The sequence below is a fragment of the Cynocephalus volans genome, chromosome 9 (genome assembly GCF_027409185.1).
Source record: "Cynocephalus volans isolate mCynVol1 chromosome 9, mCynVol1.pri, whole genome shotgun sequence".
Taxonomy (NCBI): domain Eukaryota; kingdom Metazoa; phylum Chordata; class Mammalia; order Dermoptera; family Cynocephalidae; genus Cynocephalus; species Cynocephalus volans.
This window is the reverse complement of record NC_084468.1, coordinates 8,994,911-9,019,180: the sequence shown is the minus strand read 5'-3', so window position 1 is coordinate 9,019,180 and position 24,270 is coordinate 8,994,911. Positions and strand designations below refer to the sequence as shown.

Genomic DNA, 24,270 nt, shown 5'->3' with positions numbered 1-24,270 from the left:
TGAATGCAACAAGTCAAGTCAGGCAACATCAACAGCTCTGGTTAAGGGACTATTTGAAATCAGTGGCAGAAGGAATAGTCCCTGTATTCAGTCATTCAAAATAAATTGACCTTCTATGCATCTTGCACTGTTAGTAGCTTTCAGCTGTGCCATCTTACCTAAATCTCAGAATATTGTATTAAATATAAATACCATTTTATTTATGTTATGAAGGAAGACATTACATTCAGAAGAGGGTATGTGTATAGATTTGAAGGACAGAGATTCAAACTTAGCTTTGTCTGACTCCAAAATCTTCCTGTTGGAGAACTTTTCTTCTCCATTATGACTTTCAAACAGCATTGACCTTTGGAACAGATGTTCTGTTCACAAGAAGTGTTCCCTTACAGGATCTGTTATACGGAGGTAATTAGGAGTCCCGAAGACAGCACTGGGTTGAGAGCAGTGGGTCATTTTATTAATTGTACTTTTTCCTTTCTAAGAAGGTTAGGACCATCTGATTTAATTCCTATTTATAATCACAGTGCACATTCATTTGGTGTGTACCATGTGCCTGCGCATGAGAAGGGTGTCATTATTTTTTTTCCCTATTTTATAGAGGAAGAAACTAAGTTAAACAAAGTAGGTGAACTCACAGAATTAATAATGAAGAGCTGGGACCTGAACCCCAGCAATCTGGTTCTGGAACCTCCCTCTTGATGTTTGCGATATCTACTGAATGTCTATTTGGGGGAGTTCATTTTCTGTTCTCTTTTTAAATATAAGTAGTATCTAACATAGACTATGAACACAATAAACTTACAGTAACCCTAGGAAAAAGCCATAGCCACGGTAACAATTAGAGAACAGAACAGTGCATAATGAGAGCTTAGTGTGGGCAAAGGAGCAGTGAATTAGGATCCAGGAAAGAAGCAATCAAGGGAGCTCATCAGTTTTGGGGTTTGATATCAGTCTCAACGGCACCCCTCTTCCCTGCTCATGTAACAAAGACTAAGATCAATAAGAGCTAAATGTCCCCTTTATAATCAATAGAGGCTAGGCTGGAGAATGTAACCATGGGAGAGCCAAGAGGTCTGCTGGATGAACCCCAGAACTGGGCTCACTTACCCAGGAAGGAAGAGGCAACACCAAGGGCAGAAAATCCTTGCAGTTAGATAGATGCTCCCTATCTCAGATCCTGGGCAGCTTGCTCCCAGGAGGAAAAAGGAATGAGCTAATAATCAGAGAATCTGCAGTTATTCCTCCTAATTTTGCCACTAAATAAGTCCCCCTTCTCCCAAGGCAGGCAGTGTCCCTGCCCACTCAGTGGTGCTTCTAGGAAGAGGTGAATCCATAAAGGCAGACAGATTCCTGATAAGGAACAAGAGCTGGGGAAGGGCACTATATCCTCCAACGAGTACACCAAAACCTCTCTGATTTTTAGCTCCATGAGGACAGGAGTGTTGTCCCTAACTCACATATGTATCTCCTGGGTCTACCATGATGATGGACAGACTAAGAGCTAAAGAATTAAGTGATAATGAAATGGAAGAATTACCATTGATACAAAAGCTCAGATCTGAAGCACCACATGAAATCAAGGGCCCCAGTGTGAGATAACTTTCACTAGGTGCTGCATTTCCAAAACAGCTTTTATATTTAAAGGCTGATTATATGTGAGGAGAGAAAAACAATCACACCAAGAACTGAGCTTTTAAGCCTAGTGTGTTCTTTTGTCAATTAGTGTATTCAGTGCAATTATAACAATATCATGAATATTGGGTTTAAATACCTTATGGATAGTCAAATCCCTAGAATGTAAGCATATTTTGAAGGTATGAAGGAGACTCAGCATTTTACTCCTTCATGTGAAGAAACAACATAAAATACAATGAAGTCCTCCTTAAAGTTTTATGAAGTGCGTGCATGCAGATAAGAAAGGAAGGGGAGAATTGTATCATGAGACAGGAAAAGAACATGGAAGAAATGGACTTTGACCTGCTTTTAAATCCAGCACTGCTAGTTGCATGCTGGAACATGCAACCTTCAAGAAGTTACTTAACTTCTCTATGTTTGCATATAAAATGTAGATAAAAGGACAATAAACTCAAATCTCTAGCATACAGCTATCCCATAACACCATAATTTTTATTTACTTCTATATATTTCTCTCCTGTTTCGCATGTTATCTAATGGATTTTCCTAACTTTGTACAAGAGAGCCATTTGTAGAGTAGTTTACAGAACTTAGTTCATAATAAATATTATTACAAATATATTAAGATATGCTAATTTGATCATTTTAAGTAGCAAATGTTAATTTTTTTCATTTGAGAGTAGTTGTTGATCTTCAAAGCATTTTCTATAAAATCCTTAAATACAGAGTATTTTCTATAAAATACTTATTACTACCACAAAAGTGAAAAATATATATACTAGCTCTTATAAGTGTTACTGTAAACCCTTTCATAAGAAAAGTAGTGCGAAAGTCTGTGGAAAGAGAACTCTAGCATCTTTCAAGAGACTTCATGTGGCTTTGGCTCTGTCTTAAATCTGGAATCAAAACCAGGCTTAGAAGGGAGAAAGCAGCACTGTCAGTTTTCAAGTACAATAGGGCCACACTCTAGAGGATTTTGGGACTTCAGTGGGGACTCCAAGAGAGGAGAGAGCTACTAGAAATATCATGTATTGCTGGAAGCTGAGAACTCAGTGTAAGATGTAAGGATTTGAGAGTCACAGTCCAACACTCCTTCCACTTTCCTAGTATACAGAGAACTAGGAGCTCATGAGAATTATCAGATTAAAGTGTAATTTTTCTGTTCATGCATATCTGTGAGCTCCTTTAACTAAGAGATTGAATTTCATTCTTCATAAATCTCCACCCATGTATCTAATACAGAGGCTGCTATGTAGGAGGTATCCAGTAAATGTTGACTCAACTGGACTAACGGAGCTGCAGGGAGAAAAAAAAGCTTTCTTCTTTTTTTCCCCCTGAAAAGTGTGAACCTCCCAGTATCTTTGAATACGGCCTAAAAATGAAAATCATCAAGACGTCCACATCAAAGGATCAGTCAGCTTTGGTTACAGCAAACTTAAAATCAAAGAAACTGCCACAATTTTCCATTGCCCTGAAGGCATTCCAGCACTCAGCAGGTTCTAATCATTTGAACAAGGGGACCCCTGTAAGCCTGCAATATTGTAATTTTTGTAGCAGTAATGTGTGTAACTTGGGGCAAAGTTTGACACAGGATCAAAAATAAGAGCAATATGTTGTCTATAGTTGTTTATCCAACATGACAAATGGACTACAAGCTATTTGTACAAAATTGTATTTAGCATACGTACTTTACCCTAATTAAGTAAGCATTCATTTTCTGCAATATTATCATCTACACAGGGCCAAACTCTCCATCAGAAGTTATAAGCACCTTGGTCCTTGGAGGTTTGAGGCTCTCATAAAATGTTTGAATTTCTTTTTAAATTAAAAGGGAAAAAAAGATTTTTTAGGTTAAAGAAAATATTTTATTTTCTACTATAACATAGTTGATTGTACATGCCTGTGGAGTACAGCATTAAATGTCAATACCTTGCACAATATGTGATGCTCAAATCATGATAATTAGTCTATTTAACAGTATACAATATAATTGTTTTTCATGGCTCTAGATGAATTCCTTCCTTATCCTCCTAAGCCTCCCCCTTTCCCACTTCTGCAACCTCAGTAATTTTCTCTTCTTTTGAAGGTTCAACATATTATTGTGCTAGTTTTATCTTTCTTTCTCCTTTTTAAAAAAAATTAATTTGTTAATCTTTTAGCTCCCACTTATGAGTGAGGACGTGGCATTTCTCTTTCTGTGCCTGGCTTATTTCACTTAACATAATTTTCTCTAAGTTCATCCGTGTTGCTGCATATGGCAGTATTTTATTTTTTTTATTTATGACAGAGTAGTATTCAACTGTGTAAATATACCACATGTTCCTCATCCAGTCGTCCAGTGATGGACATTTAGGTTGGTTCCAATTCTTGGCTATTGTAAATCGAGCTGTAATAAACACGGGAGTGCAGGGATCCCTTCTACATAATGGTTTCCTTACCTAGCAGTAGAAAATGAATAAATAAATACATACATAAGAATAATATATTCATCTTTGCATCAGTGCAGTCATAAAATAGAATTTTAATGTGTGCGTGCATGAGTGTTGTGTGTGTTGAAAAGGGGTCCACAAAGGCAAAAGTCATAAAAGTCATAGCCCAGCCCTGTATACACACATATCACACATCTAGAGTAAATCTAGTATCATAAAGGGGATAAAAATCCCATAATCCATTAACCATAGATGGATGGATTGGTTTCACATACAGATAGATAAAGTTAGGAGTTGGGACAGGCTGGTGAGGAGGCATGTGATGATGGGCTGAGCTGGAAAGAACCACAATCCTCCATGTTTTGTGGAAGTGACCCTCATTTCCTTGCTCACTAGCAGACTGCTCTAGCTAATTAGCAAATCAAAAGAAACAGAAACAATTCTAGACCTCAGCACAATCAAATTAGTGGAGTTATTTGAGGACACCATTTTCACACAGTATAATCATGCTCTCTTTGTTTTTGTCAAAGGAATGAAAATTATCTTCCAAACCCAATGCACTCCTCTCTATCCAACCAGCACTATCTTCCATCTGCTCTCATCAGTTTTACAGACGATCTTTTTCTGTGAAGACAGGAATGCACAATGTGCAATTAAACAATACCCATCAAGCTTCCATACAACAAGGACCCTTCAAAAATACATTTGACTTTTAAGGTGATACAGCAGTAAGAGCCATTAGCACACCATCTAAATCAGGACTTGGAAAGTTTATTAAAATTGGATTTTTAACCTGATCTCAATTTCATCTGCTTATAAAGAATCTCATTGGACTTCTTAAAATTCATGCTGTTAACCTGAAAGATTCAAACACCATTATGGAAGGAGAAGCGCATATAAAGCAGCCCAACAGACAAGGGTTACAGATAAAATCCCACTGAGTCCAGGCGGGTAGTGAGTGTGGATCCTGGACATGGTCACAAGAAACAAGCTCTCTCTTTTTTCTCTCTCTTCCCACCTTCCCATCTTCTGACCTCTCCTCTTCTATCCCATATTTGAGGGAAAGAGAACGACCAAAAACAACAATAGCAAACATGAGCAAATTATCTAATGACAAAGAGCACTGAAGGCGCCTAGTTTTTAGTGGAAAGATGCCTTCCCTGGATAAATCACATCCTCCTCTGGGACTCCAATGAACCTGCTCAATTATAAAATGAGGAAGCCTGGACTAATCATCCCTAAGATGTGTTAAGAACATGTACTTTGGTGTCAGACAAGACCTAGGATGTGAATATCAGTCCTACCACTTATTATAGTATGTGGTGTTGAACAAATCATTTAACTTTCTAAGTCTCAGTTTCCCCATTTGTAAAATGGGGGAAATTCTAGTATCTATCTAAGAAAGCTGGTATAAGAACAAAAGGTGCAGCTCATGTAATTCATTCTGCACAGTAGTTGGCAAATGAACCTTGGACACACCTTGGCTGGTATTATTACTAATTATTGACCAAACTCATAGGTCAGTTGCTTCTGTTTCCATTTCATTACTTCAGCCGTTATCTTCTATAGAACACAATTTACAATTTAACTGATGCCAGTGAGTTTCTGTAAATGTGGGCTGTCAGTGTTAGCCTTGTTTCTATTTGAGATAAGATTTTTATACTTGCTTAGGACAGTGGAAATGTCTTAACTTTCCCTCTGTCTTGCAGTACCTGGCATAGTATTGAATACATACTAGGTACTCATAAAACCTCTGATATCTTAGAATATTAGCAGTGCAGAGATCATCTACTAATACCATCTCATTTTCCAGTTGATGTCACTGAGTAAGAGAGTTTTGGGCCACAAATCTATGAGTGATAGCTGCTTTTCCATTTTTCTCTCACCTTGTCTCCTAGGGCCTCCATTCTTATACTTACAACTTTGAAATGAAAACATGTCTGATCTAAATCATGACTCCTTGAAGGAAGTTCAATATACAAACTTTTTTTTTTTTTTTTAGAGCATAGTATGTTGTAAACACCATGCAAGTATCTGTGTAGAGATAGGTCACAGTCCCCACACTCAAGGCACATGTAACCTGATAGGCAAGACATATCCCTAAGCAGATTGTATTTTCAATACAATGTTTGTGCTGTTACAGCAAAGCCAAGCTCTGGTACTATGTGAGAACTTGGATGAGAACCCTAACTCATGACCAGACGATTTCAGGGAAGGCTATCTAAGAGAGGTGGCAAATGCCTGGGCAGAGACATACAGCTAAATAAGAACAAAATAGCCAGTTGATACTTTTATTTTTCTGAACATAAGATAACTGATAATCAATGAATGATTACTAACGTTTTTTAAAAAATTTGAAAAACTAAAATGCCAGTCCTTAAATTCTTCTTAATTGCCAGATGAAGTCATTTCCTAAAAATGTAAGCTTCTAACAGAGATTCAGGACGGGGATCTGGTGTTCTAGTTTCTTTTAAGGTCTTGCGGTGGACAACTAAGTAGGTCAGTTAACCTGCCTGTGGTTTCCAGGGTGCAAATGGAATCACTGCTCACCCTCGTTTTGTCTCACAGATGAGTTATTAAATTCAGGTTATGAGAACAAAAGCACTTTGAATTCTGGAGAAGAAGTAATCATACCAATATAGGGTATCAAAACTGCTCCCTGTTTTGAGGAACTCCTGATCTGCACTGTGCTTGGCTGCTGGTAGAAGCTTAAATATACCATTAATTGTCAGGGCTTTATCTCCGACTTCAGTCTAACCCACACGGCCTCGTACATGATTTTACACAGCTTCGTAGAATAAGGGAGAAAAGCACTTCTTTTAAACTCAGTGTAAGTTTAAATGCTAAGGCTTTTTAAAGTGGGGCTTTAAAGTGACTTTTAAAAATTCATATTTTACACAAAAATCAACTCAAAATGGATAAAAGACATAACTGTAAGACCTGAAACCATAAAACTCCTAGAAAAGAACATAAGGGAAAAGGTCCTTGACCTGGCCTTGGCAATGATTTTTGGATATCACACCAAAAGCTCCGGCTACAAAAACAAAAATAAATAAATGAGACTACATCCAACTAAAAAGCTTCTGCACAGCAAAGGAATCAACAAAATGAAAAGGCAACCTATGGACTGGGAAGAAAAATGTTTTCAACTCATATATGATAAAGGGCTAATATCTGAAATTTATAAAGAACACTTATAACTCAATAACAAAAAGAAACAGCCCAATTAAAAAATGAGCAAAGAACCTTAACAGACATTCCTCCAAAGGAGACATAAAAATGGCCAACAGGTAAATGAAAAGGTGCTCGACATCACAATTATAAAGCAAATGCAAATGAAAACCACGATGAAATACCACCTCAAAATGGTTATTATCAAAAGGGCAAGAGATAATAAATGTTGGTGAGGCTGTGGTGAAAAAGGAACACCAGTACACTGTTGGCGAGAAAGTAGATTGGTATGGTCATTATGGGATATAGTATGAAGGTTCCTAAAAAAATTAAAAATAGAACTACTATATGGCCAAGCAATCCCTCTTCTGAGTATATATATATCCAAAGGAGACAAAATCACCACCAAGTAAAGACATCTGCACTCCCATGTTCATTGCAGCATTATTCACAATAGCAAAGATATGGAAACAACCTAAGTGTCTGTCAACAAATGGATAAAGAAAATGTGGTATTATATACAGTGGAATATTATTCAGCTTTAAAAAGGAGATCCTACCATATCCCACACATGGATAGGCCTAGAGGACATTATGCTAAGTGAAATAAGCCAGACAAAGAAATAAAAATTTTGCATAAAATCACTTATGTGTAGAGTAGTAATTTTAAAAAGAGCTCAAATACATAGAGCTAGAAATTGAAACAGTGGTTACCATGGGGTGGGGGATGGAAATGAGATGTAGGTCAAAGGACACAGAAGAGCAGATATCTAGAATGAACAAGTCCAGGGATCTAATGTCCGACATGAGGACAAAAGTTCATAAAATTGTATTGTATTAGGAATTTTTGTTAGATAAGTAGATTTTAGGTGTTCTTGTTACAAAAATGTAACTCCGTAAGATGATAGACGTGTTAATCTGCTTCACTGTAGTAACCACTGTATGTATCTACATGTACCCTAAAAACATCATCATATAAACCTCAAATAAACACAATACAATTTATTTTTAAAAATTTTGTATTTTTCTACCTAAAATAGGCATGCCAACCTTAGTCTGTCTCAAAGTAGTCAGGGTGATTAAAACTCCGAAAAGCTTATTTTCCAAAAGCAGGGCTAGGTCTTGGCCTCCCAGACGCTTCTGTCTTTATCCTACGGCCAGAAAATACTGGGCATTGTTTTGCCTTCTAAAAAGGCTGAGGGTAACCTTCACATGAGTTAAGGGTTCGATTTCCTATAGCAAACTTCTCTTAGATGGAACAGTCTTTTTCATTTAAACAAAGAATGAAATATTTTTAAACGTAAATAACAATTTGAATCCTTTCAAATATTTATCTCCCGATATTTAAGATATAAAAGATTTATTGAAATCTCATCTAAAGGAAGTCACTTTGACGTGCGTTTGGCTCCCCGCCCCGCCCTCACCCCACCTTTGCTGACTGACCCACCTTTAAGGACAACTTGCTTTGGGGCTCAGGTGAGCAGGCAACCCAGTTTCTCCAAGGCGCTTCCCACCCTACGCCCCTCGAAATCTGAAGTCTTAAATCTGAAATGGAACTGCTGGATGCGTCGCACAAAACTACCCAACTTCCGAACAGGGGCCGGGGGCGGGGAGACCCTGCTTGGTTTCAGAGCTGACGTTTGCAGCCCTAGCGCTCCAGCCTAAGCAGAGCGGGACTCTCCGCGCTCGCCTGGTGAATTGGCGTCCGCTCCCGGACGCGAAACCAAAGGACAGGCGTGTTCAATGGCGACCCGGCGCGCTCGGAAGGCGGCTCCTTGCGCGGATCCCGGCTCGGGCTGCCGCTCGCGTCCCAGCCCGGCTGCAGAGCGCGTTGGAGAGGACGGCTGTCCCTGCCTCCCGGGCACTGCAAGGGGCCCCAGCGCCTGAGGTGAGTCACCTGCCGGGAAGGAAACAGGCGGTGCGCACGCACGTGGGAGAAGCGCAGGGCCCTGGGACCTTGCCGAGCTGGGGAGTGGGGGGAAGAGGTGGGATCGGGGCTCGGACCAAGCAGAAGTGAGCAGTAGACAGGACGTCCCAAGTCTGCAGCCACCGCGCATTCACCCCATCCGCGCGCTGCACCCTCCCAGCCGCGCAGGTCCCTCCCTTTGCCCTGAAACCCGAGCTGCGGCCGCACCGGCTGGGCGGTGTCGCTGAGGCCGGGTGCGGGGCTGAGGCTCGCGGAGCCGCCGGGCGCAGGGAGGTGCGCCGGGCACAGCGGGCCTGACTCGGGGCCGCAGCGGAGCGCGCCGGGCAGCAGTGGGCGCTCGCGATCCTTCTCTGCCCAACGCGCTCTCCCTCAGGGCCTGGCCTCCTCCGTCTCCTCCTCCTGCTCCTGCTCCTCCTCCTGCTCCTCCCCTCCTCGGGATTGAGCACCAAAACGCCCGCCTGCAAGGTCCTCGGCGCGCCGGCAGCCACTAGCCGCTGCCACCGCCGGGTCTCAGTGGGTATCTGCGCCCTTTCCTCGCCCGCCCGCCCCGGGGCGTCCCCAAGCTCTCTCCACCCGCCGCGGGTGCGGTGACGCCCATGGCCCAGCTGGGGAGCAGATCTAGGGCGCCGGACCTGCTGCACGGCGGCGCGGCTCAGGTGAGTGCGGTGCGCGCGGGGCACGGGCCGCCAGGCTGGGGAGCGGCACCGCGGACGGCCGCCAGGGTGCCTTCACTTGGCGTCCCGGACTTCGTGCAAGTGAGCAGCGCTAGGTTAGTCGGGGCTGGCGCAGGTGGAGTGGATGTAGGGGGAACAAGGAAGGAGAGACCCAGGGTTTTTTCATCCTCCTCCCCTCCTGTCCTAGCACCTCAGCTCGGAAAGTCCCGAGGGACTGGTCTGTAAGGATAGGGACCTGGCTTTCTGCCTCTTCATGGACTGGAGTTCCCCCCCACCCCCTAGCAGAGTCGGGAGGTTCGCCCCTGCCCGGCGCTACGTGCCCGCAGCTTCTCACCAGGACCCTGTGGGGCAGCGGGAGCGAAGCGCTCAGTGGAGCCCGGGTACCACCAGGGGCCGGGCATGGGCGCGGGGACACTGTCAGCAAAAGTCACTCGGCCGAGGGAGCCTCTGGGCTGGGGAAGCCTGGGTCTGGTTCGCCTTTGCATTCGGATGGGGTAGGGAGGGGATGGGGCATCTCCCGAGGGGCAGCGGGGCTTGCAAGCAGAAAGAGTGAGGCGACATCCCTGACAGTAAGTAGCCTCCCTTTCGGAATCAGGAACGCGGCTCCCGATTTTCCAGGTTACTTTTTACTTTATTTGTTTGTTTGTTTGTTTATTCCGCCTCGTGCACCACGGGTAGTGGCGGCGCGTGAGGTTAGGAGTGGCGGGGCACGAACCCGCGGCGGAGCGTGGAGCTCCCTGCTCCCAAAGAGGGACTTACTCGCGGAGCCTGAGCTCTCCAGCCAGGCGGGGGACCGTGCGCTGCTCCCGGGAAGCGGAGGGCCGGCCTCGGCGGCTGCACTTGGAGCACAGGCCGATGACTGGATGGAGAGGCGGGAGCCAGAGCCGGGGTGCGGGCGCGGGGGGTGGGATGCGCCGGGCTCCGAAGTTGCATGTGTGGGCGCTGTGGGTATTCCATCTCAGCTGCCATCTCCCCTGTCCGCTGCGAGGGCATCCTCGCCTCCTCGCACACCCAGGGCCCTGTCTTGGGCCAGGGGTTGCATCTCTCCCTCTCCGCCCTCCTCCCTTTGCAGAACCAGTCGCATCCCTGCCTTGCCTCGCGCGAGTCTCGCTCGCTCCTCCCCTTCCCCCAGCGTTATCCCGGGCTATTTTTACCTACAACTTGTGCCAAGATGCTTTTGGGGGGGATTCTGGGGACGCAACTCCAAATCCAGTGTCTTTGGGCTGCGCTCCCAGAAGCAGTCTCCTGCTAGCGGGGAGCAGCCCCAGCGAGTGCTGGGGAGAGTGGCCAAAGGACTAAAGACGGAGTGCGTGCACGCCTCCTCCCGCAGCCAGAGCCCTCGGAGCGAAACCGGCCACCGTGGCTCAGCTGCGCCTCCCGCCACTCGCCCAGGGAGCTGGTCCCCAGACGACTCAGTCCCTAGGCGCCTGGGTCCTGGGTGTGTGGCCAGGTGTTGTGGCCGCAGTCTGTGCTCTGGCATGAACCTTCGAACCCACCATATGTTCTTGCTTTGCAGTCAGCTCTCACTTTATTTTGTTGAAGTGCAAAAATGCAATCACCAGCTTCCACACACGGGTTAATTCCAGAAATTACATTCTATTAAAAAAAAAAAAAAAAAAGGAGGGAGAGATAACCCCATGTACCTCCTCTCTGCATTTCTAAAGCACTTCCTTTGGCGTTCTGAATTATTCTTGTTTTTGCTTTTCTGATAACATTGGGTGCAATTAGAATAAGCCTGGCCTACTGAAATTCCAGATGAATGCTTCAACTCCAAGTCCCCTTTACCCTTTTCTTTATACGTCCGGTGCTTGGATCCTTCTCACCACCCCCACCACCCCCACCTCCACCACCCCCCTTCCCTAGGATTCCGGAAATAACATTGAAATGGACCTTTGTGTTACATAAGGTTTTCTCCAGCGTTAGGCAGAAAAAGATCAGCTTCTAAAGAAGCCTTTCTGGCCTTCAGTTAGCCCATCTAACTCTTTTGACTTTGACGGGGCTGGACACTTCATGACTAAGCACGCTAAAGTCAAAGCAGTTAATTCCAGCAGCAGCATAGCGTGAGGATCCCTTAGTGAGGTGCCTTAGGCTCTGTTGCTGGGCTGGGATCCACTGTGAAGCTGCTGGATATACAATGCACTGTAGCTTTAAGATGGGAGATTTTTATTAGGGGAAACTGGTGAAAGAACGGTACCTTGAACTTGTAAGTGGGAGTCTGGAAAAGCTATGGCTTTTTACTCTCCCTCGGTATGCCTGGTATATGAGGCCTCAAGTCCCCCAACCTAAAGCAGTGCCTTGCTCAGTGTAGTCAGTCAGTAACCCTGGTTAAAGGGAAGAGGTTTTGCTTTACTACTCTACAGTATAGTTGGGGCTTGTGTTTTTGTTGTCAATAAGAAGAAATTCTACTGGAAAAGTCCTGGGAGCTCTCTGAAGGCAAAAGCCATGTGGAAGCTTTTCTTGCCTTGAATTACAATTTGATGGTGAGGAGAGAAAGGCTCTAGGAAGAGGGACTGTCTAGTGTAAATTGCTTGCAGGGTGCAACCACCTTTCTGAGACCGCAACATCTACCTTCCCCTAAGTGGCACATACCCATCCTGAGGACCAAATCATGCTCTCTGTAGCAAGGCCAGAGTTTGGAAAGAGGGACAGTAATGCATGGATGTTCTGATGGAACTGAGGCTATACCCGCAGTCAGTGCTCAGACACCAGTTAGAGGGCCTGTGTGGAAGCCGGAGTCCCTGTGTGAGAGACAGTTGAAGCTGGACAGTAGCAACTTCCTAGCTGCTCTGTGGGAAATGCTGGAACTTTCCAGCCACTGCAGAAGGCAGTGACTTTCTAGTTGGTTTTGGAAAAGGCTGGGGTTGTTGCCCATCCATTTGGTGTTGTTGGCTTCCCTCAACCTGGCTACTTGACCTAGTGCTTTCTCTTGAGGCTGCCTTTTTTTGAAAGGGCAAGGAGAGAGAGTGCTAGGTGGATTTGAAGCCAGCTTCTTACTCCATGATCTTAGGCAAATGACTCTTTTCTCTGTGTGCCTCGAATTTTCTTCTACAAAATTGAGATTGAAGGATTATTATGAGAAAGTGAGAAAATATACTGTATATGAAAAGCATTTTGGTAATTATAAAACACTCATAGAATTGTACAGGGTTGTTTAAGTTTAATTGTAGTTTGGGTATGTCTGTGTGAATTATGTATGCTAAACATTAAATTAGGAAGAGGATTTCACATAACTAGCCAGTTTCTCTTTGTGATCACTCCACCGGAATTCTACCAGCATCAAGCCTTATTGCTTCTCAGAATTATTAGTTTGTTTTCAGGATCAGAGTTAACTTTTAGAGGTTTTCTGTTTGTTTGTTTTTGTTTTGTTTTGTTTTTTGTAAACTTCATGCATGCTATATGTCTTAAGAAAATCTGTTTGGAGGAAGGTCCCTGGTACTGATGAACCAGAAAGTAGAAAAGTCACAGATGAGTGAATCAGTCAGGGAAGTGAAACATAACCGGTTTCAGGAGATGACTTGCATCTCCCTTGTCTAAATCTGTCATCAGCATAAAGCACTGGCTCCCTATTGCATTCTAGTATTCAGAATTTGTCCCCAGAACCTAGCACAGTGCCTGGCACTCAGTAGATGTTCAAAATATATGCTTGGAAGAAGTGAATGAATGATTGAACTGAATCTTCACAGCAACCCTGAAGAACAGATGGCATCATTTCTATTTTAAAAATTTGGAATCTGCAGATCAGAGAATTTAATTAATTTTCTGAAGGTACAAAGGATTCCAGATTGGAATTCAGGTCTGTCTGTTCTCAATTCACTCTGCTGTACTGCGTGTAGTGTCCTCTTCCTCCATCAACACTTAAAATTCTGCAAGCGGTTGGAAGGTACCCAACAACCAAACACTTTCTTATGTAGGGGGCACCACCATCCCCTCATAGATGGATTTTTTGGTAGCAGGTGGCCTATATCTAGTTCCAAACCCTGAACTAGGGCTCAGTTGAATGATCCCATGTGGGGCCTGGAATCTTAAGTGACTAGCTAAAGGACACAGGGACAGTAAATGTTTACTTACCACCTTGGGTTCATGGGTCAAGTGGTGTCAGCAGTAGCATGGATGTCCCAGGGTGTGGTCCCAACAGTATCATTCCCATAGCACCATGTTGCCGTGATCTCTGGTACCCAAGTTCCCTTTATTTCTTCTCAGTTTCCAATCCTGGCTTTCTCACCAATTCCTAGATGCAACCATAGTCTTCAAGCAAGTTCCTTTTCTCTGTGAGTTAGCCAGAATTGTAACCAGCCGAGGCACAGCGTCTTGCTGTTCATCTTCAGGCCTGCCTCCGACGTGAGGCATCTCAGCTTCCTCTACCCATGGGGAATTAAGTCTGTAGCTTTTCCAGGCCGTTAGAATAATATTTACTGGGCCATGGTTTGCCAATAGTTATGTGCTACCACCAGAGGTCTAGAAAAATGAATACATTATTCTTCCAAGGAATAGCCTGAACATAACGGAAATAGAACCCACTGAGCATCTTTTTTTTTTTTTTTTTCTTCTTTCTTTCTCCTATTGTGTGCTTTTTGGCAGTTTTCCAGCAGGATTGCAAACTTAAATGACTTCAACAGCCAGGCAGGTGACAGCCTGAGTGGAACAGGCCTTGGGGTCCTGCTTGGATAAGGGGGGAGCTGTAACTCAGATCCAGCACAGAGGCTGCAGGTGGGACTTCGGGCCTGGTCTTGTTAGATCTGATTTTCTTTTCAAAACAGACTGTAATTTCACAGTATTATGTGGAATCTACTGACTTTTAATTGCCAGCAGCTAATTCAATATTTCTAAATATACCACATGGGCCAAACAAATCACTACTGTATGTAAGCCTCATATCTGTCCCACCAACCTCCAATTTATTGCCTCCGGTTTCCAGACATGGAAGGGAAATTTGGTTGGAATATGAGATTCGGAAGAATCAGTTACACAGAATATTCAGTCAAGAGTGTATGGGGTAGTGTAGACAGTGTTCTAATTAGTTATCATTTACATTTATGGAGTGCTTGTTTTAACTTTTTTTTTTTTTTTTTTTTTTTTTTTGAGATTCCCATGTCTCTTATTGGGACATGGCTCCCTCTCCGTGTCTCAGTAAGCAGCTACAGTGATCGCATTTACTCCTTTAACACATGTTTATTGAGTTCCAGCCATGTATCAAGTATTGTTCTGCTCTCTGGTGACACAGCAGGGAGTAAAACAGATAGAAATCCTTGCCCTTGTGCTCATCTTCTAGTGGAGGGGACAGACAAAGAGCAAGATAGATAAGCAAATCTCTCCTAGTTAGATAGTGGTGTGCTAAGGATAAAAAATTAAACCAGGGGAAGGTGAGAAGAAATGTCACGATACTGGGGGGGGGGGGGGCCTTAGGCAGATAGCCAGGGAGAGGGCAATTCAGTCTCTGGCTCAACATAATCAAAGTCAAGTTTCATTGCCTGACATAAAAGATTTTTCAGCATGGGAGACTGCATTCTTGATTGTACCCTGGGAATTGTGATTGTGGGCTAATCCCTGATCCTGGGCTACAGTCTCAATTTTAATGAAATGGTTGAACACATTTATTGAGTGTCCACCATGTGCCAGGTATGGCGTTAACTGTTAGAGCACATTGATAAGCAACACCAATCAAGGGACAGTCGTCAGGGACACTTTAGATCGGCATGAAAGACGTTATTTCATGACCATACGTGATTAGATAACTAAGGTGATGAGAATTGTGGTGAGGATGTCTTAACGGTTGGGTTTGGTGCTCAGAACTCTGACATTCAGCAGCTTTTTAATTGAGCATCACATATGTGCCAGGAACAGTCAGTTTAGATCTGTGCTTCTCAACCTGCTTTATGCCTGCATCCCGTCATCGGTGGAGGGTTTTTTTGAAGTTTTAATTACTTTATCTGGCAATGACATTTTTTATCATTACAAAATTTCATTTTGTATTATGAAAACAAAGTATTTCATAAATGTGTTCCGTGTGAGATGTATCCGTGTGACCTTGGAGCCTCAGATACACCTTCTCCCAAATCTGCCCCAGCCTTTGCTATTAACTGTTGTTGTCAGAGCGGTTGTGCAAGAGATTAAGAAATAGTTCTTGTTCTTGATGAGCTTACAGTTTAGTTTGGTAGTCAGATAAATTATCAAGTTTTTCCATAAAAAGTGATACATGCATACCTGAGTCATTAGGTAGACCATCCCAAGAATACCCCCCTGTCAGCATCCTCTTTTTTTCTTTCCTAGCAAGAAATTCCTCAGTAACATATTTGTGCAACAAGTATGTTTATCTGGAGTATCCTGCTTCTTGATTGGCTCACTGGCTTACTGGCTCTCACTCCCCCCCAGAATAAGTGCTTCATACAAGCAGGACCAGGAGGTGTATGTTTTCTCTGGTTTCTAAAACAGTATGTCTGGTTCCAAGTAGTTGTTCAGAAAAGAAACAGGCAGCATTTCTGTCTTGGAGCATTAAAAAAGGCTTTATAAGGGAAGAAATATTTTTAAAAAGAGAGAGATGCATGGAAAGAAAAGCCAAAGAACAATGATAAAACGTAGTTGAGATATATATGGCCCCTAACTCTTGTTGAGAACTCATTTGTGCATTTTAGGGATACCCAGTGCGGTCAGCCAGCTGAAGAACTAGCACGTTAGCACAGACCCTCTGCTGAATGGAAGCTGGCAGTGGAAAAGCATTCTGGCATGAAAGAAAATAGTCACGATAATTCCTTACTTTCACATAGTGCGATAATACCCACAGTATCATTTATCTCCTGTACCCAGCTCTGCAAGGGTCGCAAAAAAGCTCTTAGCATCTTCATTTTATCTTTAAGGAAACTGAGGTCCAGAAGTGAAGCAACTTTTCTTTCCTTCCCAGAGTGAAGGCAGCAGATACTGGATCCATGGCCAAGATCCTCTACCTGTGATGAGCTGATGGCTCAAGGTGGAGACTTGTTAAATCTGGGAAGGACTGGGTAGCCCACATTTCCTAGAAGTGAAGAAATACTTTTAGATTTAAAGCATTTGAGTTTCCTTGTATCCATCAAGAACTTCCATTTCAACCCTTCACATTCTGTCGAAGAATTTCCCCTAGAATTTCTGCAGACTAGGTACACATACAAGCTGCAGTGGGTCGTTTTATGTAAATGTGTTCACTCTTTAGTTTAGGAGAGTAAATCAAAGACCTGTATCAGCAGTTCAACTACAGTGGGAGAAAGGTGATTGCGAATGCAGCTGAAATGAAAAGTCTTGCTCGCCTGGCTGTGCTCAGAAAAATAAATACTTGAGTGGTAGCAGGTGACAGTGGGCCGGGAGCCTCCTCTGGAAAACTGGTTTGCACTTTATTTAAATGACTTCTCAAACCAGATTTTTCTCAGCAACCTGGTGGGAAGGAAGGGCAATGTATTTGTTACAGATTTCTGGAATTAGATTTGGGAGTTTTTTCTTGTGGTAGAAAGAACATGGCTTAGGAAGTCACATCTGTTAGTATTTCTGATGTACTCCTTATCTTACTGGTTGTGTTACCCTGAGAAGTAGACAATTTTTCTGGGCCTTAGTTTTTCTCAATATTCTAATGAGGACTAAAGGAGATCGCCGATATAAACCACCTGACACGATGCTCAGTAAAAGCTATCTTCTTGTGTAGAATTGCCAAATTTAGCAAATAAAAACACAGGACACCCCGTTCAATTTGAATTTCAGATAAACAATAATAATATTTTAGTATAGGTATATCCCAGATACTAAATACTGAGAAATTATTCATTGTTTAGCTGAGATTCAGATTGAACTGGGCATCCTGTATTTTATTAAATAGTCCTATTCTCCTGATAACAGTTCTGAAAGATAACTTTTCTGAAAGTTCTAGGACCATGGGAAGTTAGAGAATTGAGATTTCTGTCATCTGGAAGGTAAAATGACTTAGCCGTGGTATGGTCCTAGGTGAAAGAAAAGGCTTGTTTTCCTTGGGAAGCTAAGCAAATAACAGAACAGTCAAAGCAAGTCAAGAGTATTTGTTTGCTAAAAGGAAGAAAAGAAAGTGTAGACCAAAACAGGTCTCTGTGTGCATTTAAGAAGCAAGCCCAATTTTCACCCAGGCTATGAAGGTATGAGCCAGGTTACTCTCAACACCCTTCGGGAAGAAGGTATTTCAACCTCATGAGGCCACCGGTGTAGTAGTTAGTACACTAAGACAGCACCTGATTAAATATCAATATTGCTCCAACCTCGTCCCTGTAGGTCTGGATTTAGAAAGGCAAGGCTCACACAAGAGTTCCACTGAGCACACTGAAGGGACACTTTGTGCTTTGAAACTCACACCTGAAATTGTTCCTGCACCAAATGAATCCAAAGCTAATAAAACTGTTAGCATTTCAGTCTCGCTTCTCCCAAACAGATGACCTCAGGTTATAAATTGAGCTCAAGATCTGCCCTAAGACTGCTGGAGTATGTTATTCCGAGGACGACCATGAACATGTCGTATTTCCATTTCAGGTAGTGATCTGGTAAGGAACTAAATTAACAAGAATTTTGTTGCATGTGGACTTTCCAAAGCAGAGTTTTATGTTTTCTTTAAGAGTGAGGTATTGCTCATGCTGAAATAACCAATTTCTGTTGTATATAATATTAATAACTCCTCATTTAAACTGAGCTGCTTACCAATGGTGGAATGGCGTCATGGTTAGCCAGAAGGCTTAACCAGCCAGAGAGATCTGGTTAGAATCCATTTTGGTCCTTCTGAACCATGTCATAGGAGGTGAGTCATTTCACATCTCTAAGCCTCAGTCTCTACATCTCCAAAATGGGCGTAATTAAAATTATAGCAGAGGGTCATTTCACGTGCATTACATCAAATAATCTATGTCAAGCATTTACACAATGCCTGGCCCATGGTCAGCATTTAAAGGGGGGAAATATATACATGTATACATGTATGTGTACATATATCCATATATACACATATATATTTAATATATATATATATATACACACACACATATATTTTATATATATATAAAATAAGAAAAGAAAGCAAGGAATGCCTCTGGATTGCGAACTCAATGTCATGTCACAGAGACCATGAACTAAATCTCATATGTCATATTTGTAGGAGAGTGTCTCAGCCTTTTGCCCTTTGTATCCTTAGTCTTAATTTATAGAATTCAAACAAATCGTATTATTGATTTTCAGGCCAGCAGATTAGAAGCAGCAATGTAGAAAACGTATGGGAGGGTTAGTAAAGGGAAGACACAGAGAAAGTACAGGAGAGAAAAAGGAGGGAAATAAGGAGGGAGAGATGGCAGGCGAGAGGAGAAAAGAGAGAAGATAAGAGAAGACAAGGGAGCAGAAAACAAGAGAGGGTAGAAAACAATTAAGAGCAGACAATTTTGTGATATTTTGTGACAGTCCAGTCTTCAGCAGCCCCTGATTAAATTCTGATGCCGTCATTTAGGCAAATGCTACTCCCTTCTCCCTGTCCCAAGGCTTCTCAGGACCCCAGCATGTGCCCCATGATCTTGAGGGAAAGGCTCAAAGACTGTAATGGTCAAACTGGAAAGAATATGGAATATGATATAAGCAGTGAATTTGTGCATTTCTCCCAGTTCTGTGAAAACATAAAGTCACAGATAAAAACTGAAGACAAGAAACCGAGTGCCATCTTGTGGAGGGACTGACCACCATGCCTTTCGTGGTTCTCTTACTGTGTGGGGGTTTTGTTTAGTTTTGTTTTCAATTTCTATGAGTTAAACTTCAGCTCTTATCAAAGAGAGTTTCAGGCTGCTATATCTTCTGTCCCAATTCCTTCCTGTCATATGGTTCGCACAGGGCATGCTGGCCTCTCTCCTACACCCTGTCCACATGCACCAGGTGAACTGGTTATTTCTGGGATGAAGGATCCATCCTCATCGGTCACTCTGTGAGGCAGGATCATACCGGGGGCTAGAGCTTGTTCCTCAAACAGTTTGGAGCTCACAGTGACTCTAGGCACAAGAAAATGTCCCCTGATGTAAAAGGGAGTGAATTATTTGACATATTTGGCTTTGGGGAAATGATTTTGCTTCTTTGAACCTTGATTGCCTTACCTGTAAAATGGGTTTATACTTCCTCACGGACTTTTGTTGTGAAAATCACATCTTATAATGTATGCCAAAACAGGGCATTTAATAGTAATTATTAGTTTTTCTTGCTGTTAAGCCTGATTTTGATTGAAAAGCAGATTAAGAATGTCATCATGGATCTAGCTGCTTACTGCCTTCCAGTGCACCTCCTTCTTCTGGCTGATTCTCCCCTCCAGGTGGTGAGAGGGCCACAGAGTCCCCAAGCAGCTGGTCTCATCCTTGCGCTCATAAGTAGGAAGAGAGCAAGGCTGGAACCTCTCTTTTTTTAATCAGGGAGGGAAATCTCTCTCAAAAGCCTCCAGAAGATTTTCCCTGTAGGTCTCATTAGCCAAAAACTAGATCACAGGCCCACAGGTAAAAAAATAAAATAAAATAAAATAAATTACAGAATAGGAAACTGAGACACAAAGACATTTGAAACAATAAAAGAGAAAAAATACTCGAATATGGTAACCCCGAATTGATTCCTCTTGCCTCTGAGCTACTATTATTACACTTACGTTTGTATATTGCAATTGATGATTGATCTTGCTCAGCTTCATAACTTCTTTTTTATTGCTATCTTCAGCCGAAATACAAATCGTGTATCCTTCTGGCCTCCTCTTTTTTTCTCCTCAGCTCTGTAACTTTTACAACCATTTGCAATCTGCAATATTTCTCTATGTTAATCACTCCTGCTGACCTGAGCAATCTTTGCAAAACACCAATATGATCAGGTCTCTGCCCTCTCCCCTGATGCAAAATGTTCCATAGACTCCCGTTATTTACAGTATTGGCGATTAAGTGCAGCACTCTCAGACGCAGGAAGAAATCTCGTCCCTGCCACATCTCTTCACTGCAGTTTCACCGTAGGCAAGTTAATAATCTCTCTAAACCTCAAATATTCATTCATGATTTTTAATTATGTATTTTTCATATGCTCATTTATTTAATGTTTAATCTGTTCCAGAGGATTAAATTGTAGGAAGATGGGGACTTTGTCTAGAGACCCCAAACTTGGATCAAACCTGAAACAATTCCTGGCAGACAGTTCACATGCAAGAAATAGTCACTGAATGAAAACAAAACAAAACAAAACAGAACCAGAATCTAATACCCTCCTTTTCAAAGAGTTGTCAGGATTAAATGTAATAATGCATAGGATGATAATTTTAATGATAATGAGTTGAATTTAAGTATTTAATGCACATGGTGGGTGCCCAGCAGTTGGCCCTTCTTTTGCTGGTTTGTTTTTTATAATAAAAGCAGTGATGAAATTCCACAGCATAGCACTCACATTCTAATCTTTTACTCCTCACCCTTCTATACGTTTTCTGCTCTACACACCTCATAATCGGACCACAGGGCTGTCCATTGTTCCCCCAGATGATTCAGGAATATGGACATTGCCACCCTTTGCACATGCTGTTCCCTGCGCCTGGACCCTTTCCACCCTCTCCGTTCCTCATCAGGTCCAGACTGTGTCATTCTTCAGCATCTGTCAGGATGCTGTCCCAATTCACCACCTCCCTATTCCATAGTAAGTCATCATATGTGTGGCAGTCCTAGCTGAAGTCCAGCATGTCCATGTGAAAGGGACAGGATCTGATGAGGGTCTCTGGCCTGCTGCTGAAAGTGCCAGTTCAGGCTTTATGTGTGTCCCCTTCCTCTCCAGCCTGGTGACTTGCACTACTGAAGACAGTAGCTGCTCTGTCTTGCTGGCTGTGTGAAGCTTGAGTGAGCAGAGTCCTGCCAACGACCCACATGGTGCAAGCAGTCAGAGGAAGGAGGCGCTGAGACGTGGGTGTTGCCATCAGCCTAGCCTAGTGTGTCCTGGGTGAGGCACCACCTCCACAGTCATCCTAGAGTGCTCCTCATTTCACAGGTGACGTTGTTATAATTGCTTGTTGACTTGGCTGCATCCCTCAGGAAACAGCTCCCAGAGAGCAGGACAAAACACTTCTCATGCTATGCCACACCCCATGTGTCCAGTCCAAGTATCAGTCCATGCTCGCCAGATGAAATATGGATTGGTCGTGTGAGAGGGGGTATGAGAAAGGGCCTCCAGCCATGGTAGCTGGGAAGTGAAAGTACCATTACTATAAATAGAACTAGAAAGTAACATTATTATAAATATCAGTCTTTGAGGGGAGTCTGATCTTTCAGTTCAGATTTCCTGAGTTCAGAGGGCAGCTGGCCTTTGTCACCTCATAAGGAATTAAAGTGACCCAAGAAAATGGCCTCTGGATAAGGTCAGTGCCACCTGTGCTCTGTCCTTTCCCAAGCTGTCTCATCAGAGTCCTTATGAGCTTCAGCCTTTCCCCCACCTTCAAGGCACCTGTTCTGGGGACATCTTTCCACTTTCAATCTTACAGCTGGCGCCAGTTCCTGCCTGCTTCTGATCCCCAGCCATGGCTTCCTTGCCACACAAGTTCCAGGAAAAGCAGCAGAAGGGCTGTGGGTTGGCATAGGCCGTTTGTAGGATTTTGGTTGCGTAGGCCACCAGGCCCTGCTGATTTAAGCAAACCCATGTGTTTAAGATTGTCATCACCTGCCACCTTTTCTTACTGAACTGTTTGATTCTCTGCTAAAGGTGGCATATTATCTTAGAATAGTTGTCCTTTAAAAATGCTAGATTCACAGCTTCTTTATGCTTTTTGTTCTGCTTTTTCTTTGTCATTTGTCCCTCTCTGCATAGCGGTTAATATGGCACCATTTTTGCGCTTTCTCTGAAGTGTGTTTTCTTCTCATCAGCTTCCGGAATGTTGCCTTTCATGACTTATGACAGGACTCATTGTTATGAAATGTACCTTATTACCATCACTGTCCTTTCATTTTTCTTTTCAACTAATATCATCAAGCTGTATCGGTTGAGTGAATACCATTGAGGTTACGGGAGAGACACGATTGTAGCAACTTAAAGGAGGCCGGGAAGAGAGTCTGAGATATGCTTTATGGGCAAGACACCTGAGAAATGTTCTGTCTGGTGAAGACAAAACAGAGCTCAACACTTTTAACTGAATTCCGGTATCAATAGGGAAATACGAGTAGAGAAGGAAATGGAGTGGTGTGCCAGCTGGGCTAGCCTGTGTTTTAAATTATATCTAATTTAATTCCTATAGCCAGCCACGAGGACAGGCAGTGTTCCCTTTCTTCAGATGGGGAAACTGAGACCTACAGAGGAAAGTAGCTTCTCCAAGGGCCCATGACCAAACCAAGATTTAAACCCAGTTTCTTTGACTTTCTCACACTGCTCCAATTATTCCTCCGCTTGTATCTCCTTATCTATATAGTTCAGCCTGGAATCCAATTAGAAGTGTTGGTCTTTGTTTTGTCTTCACCAGACAGAACATTTATAAGGTGTCTTTTCCATAAAATATATCCCAAAGTTTCTTCCTGGCCTCCTTTAAGTTGCTAAAACCACATCTATCCCATAGTCTCCTTCATCTCCTTGGATCGGAAGTGTTTGTTTCCTTATCCATTTTTCCCCTTGCCCAGTGGACTCCTCGGGGTGGGGTCCCATCTCCTTTCTGTATTGCTGGGCAAAGCCCGACAGAGTCTGCACGTAGGAGGCCTGGCTACCTGTGCCCTGAGCAAATTCCGTATATTCCTGGGCAGTGTCTGAGTTTGCTAATTTTACAGTGTGGGGAGAGGGGAGGGAGGATAATCTACTCAAGAAGAAATCTCCTTAGAATCCAATTTGGAGACTTACAGAATTAAAAGTCTCTCTCCCTATAGATTTAAGCATTTGAAGTAAAACTATAGAAAGCCAATTCAGAGATAGCAGCACAGTATTAAAAGCCTCATTTAATGTGAACCATCATTCTTTGGCCAAACCTACTCATTTTCCATGGCATGTTGGACACTAATGAATCTGCTGGTTTAGTTTTGGTACCAATCTGCAATACAAAGCCGGGCCTGAGTGTTCACACCAGCTTTGCAGGGAAGTACCTATGATTGTTAAGGTAGAAAGCAGTGTGTCTGATGGACCAGATGAAACTGATCTGTAGTCAGTTTTATCCTTTAGACACCTCTGAAAACTCATTCTCATGGAAGCATCATATGGGTTGAAAACTTGTAGGACCTTGAGGCATGTGCTACCTTTGTTAATGCATGGATGGCCATGTGAGAGTGGCAGGAGGTTGTAAGAGCTGAGTTTATCACCTGAGTGACCACACACGCACATGCGCACACAGACATTATGCACCAGGTCCCTCTCTGCAGGAGCTGGAACTGAGCACATGAGGGAACCCTTCTAAGGTCCTGTCAAAGCCACTGATCACCATGGAAGAAAGAGCGTTGTGGAATATCCCACCTCCA

The 24,270-nt window shown here is 43.1% G+C and overlaps 1 protein-coding gene across 1 annotated transcript in view; it reads left to right on the top strand.

The window, feature by feature from the left end:
- The first annotated feature begins 9,647 nt into the window (after positions 1–9,647).
- The window catches only part of HS3ST1 (heparan sulfate-glucosamine 3-sulfotransferase 1), a 32,103-nt gene continuing 17,480 nt past the window's right edge, over positions 9,648–24,270 (top strand). The window contains exon 1 of the mRNA XM_063108680.1: positions 9,648–9,817. The gene's annotated coding sequence lies outside the window, so the exon portion shown is untranslated. The remainder of the gene's footprint in view (positions 9,818–24,270) is intronic.